Here is a 1,522-nt window from a genome sequence, read left to right on the forward strand (position 1 = left end):
CATGTTATTGTTATTTAGCTCACTGTTCTAACATTTAGCTACTTTTTACTAAAAGTTCAACCTAAATGTTACAAAACATAATGTAAATATTAAATAATAAATCTAAAAGTGTAAATCTAAATGTAAAAGTGTTGAAGTTCACATTTAGGTATTTTGGAACGGAACCCAGTCTTTGCTGTTGGCGCTTGGCTCAGTGTGTGATGTCATCATCCTGGGACGATAGCAACCGCTAACACCCCAACGCAGCTAAAACTTCCCTACATGACATCAAACTTGCAGTTATGGCTGGTATCTGAGCTGCACTTCAAACTGCTTGACCACAGGTACCATCCATGTTTTTTTTTTATGTACACATTTTGAATTTAGATTTTAAATACTCTCTTCAGCAACATTAGCATTGTTGTGCATGTGCACCAACTTCAAAAGATGTGTTGCATTCTGAAATCCTTGAATATAAATGTCAACATTTAACTTTTACAATTAGGTTTACACATATTTAGATTTAGGTTTTAATATCTACATGTATTTTTAACATTTCAATTTAGCATTTAGCAAAATGTAAGAACAGTGAGCTAAAAAATAAAATGTTAGTGGAATAGTTTTAACACTCACAATGTAAGCTTGATACTGAAAAACATATTATCGTCATATTTAAATAGTGCATTTTACTCTGGGCCTTATATAAAAGCTCCACACCACCAACAGGTGCAGCTAATCAGATCGACCTGTTTCTCTCCTGAGAATCTCTGAGGAGATGAGGGAGATTTTTGCATTAACCTGGTTTTAAACGGACATTCAGAACCAGGCCTCATCTTGGTCACAATGACTGATAAAATCACTCAAAGTTCAGCAGCAGCAGCTGGATCAATAATAGACTGCAGATAGAAAACAGAGGCTGTGATCAGTCAGTTTTAACTGCTGATGGAATAGAACATCAGCTGGAGAATCTGTCACTGTCTGTGCAGACGTTCCTCTCACCTTCACATCCTTTGGGCTTGCATTATTTGATTAAAAAAACATTTTTTACTGTCATTCAGTGGTACAAAGCCATCTTCATTTTAAAATTACCCTTTTAACTGCATGTTTATTGACCTGGTAATGAAGTGCAACATTAATGAACACCTCCAGCTGTTTGCAACAGGTGCAGCCCACCTTTGTTGAAAACAGGAGGCATGATTTAAATGAAATTTTAAAAAAGCTCGTATATTCTCCTTTTTCTTCCCCATAAAATAATATTGGTTTTATTCTGCTCACAAAATGATTTTAAAAGGCAAAATGCTATTTAGAACATTTCTGTGATTGGACTACAGTACGAGAAATAATCTCTCCTAACTCTGATCACTGGTTTCTCACTTCCTGTTTCCTTTAAACTCTTTGAAAATCTCATCATTCCACATGTCCTGCACCAAACTAACCTGAACAGAGGATTTAATATTAACAGCAATCACACTGTCTCATAAACACACACACACACACACACACACACACACACACACACACACACACACACACACACACACAC

This window comes from Austrofundulus limnaeus, unplaced genomic scaffold, assembly GCF_001266775.1.
Source record: "Austrofundulus limnaeus strain Quisiro unplaced genomic scaffold, Austrofundulus_limnaeus-1.0 Scaffold282, whole genome shotgun sequence".
NCBI classification, from domain to species: Eukaryota; Metazoa; Chordata; class Actinopteri; order Cyprinodontiformes; family Rivulidae; genus Austrofundulus; species Austrofundulus limnaeus.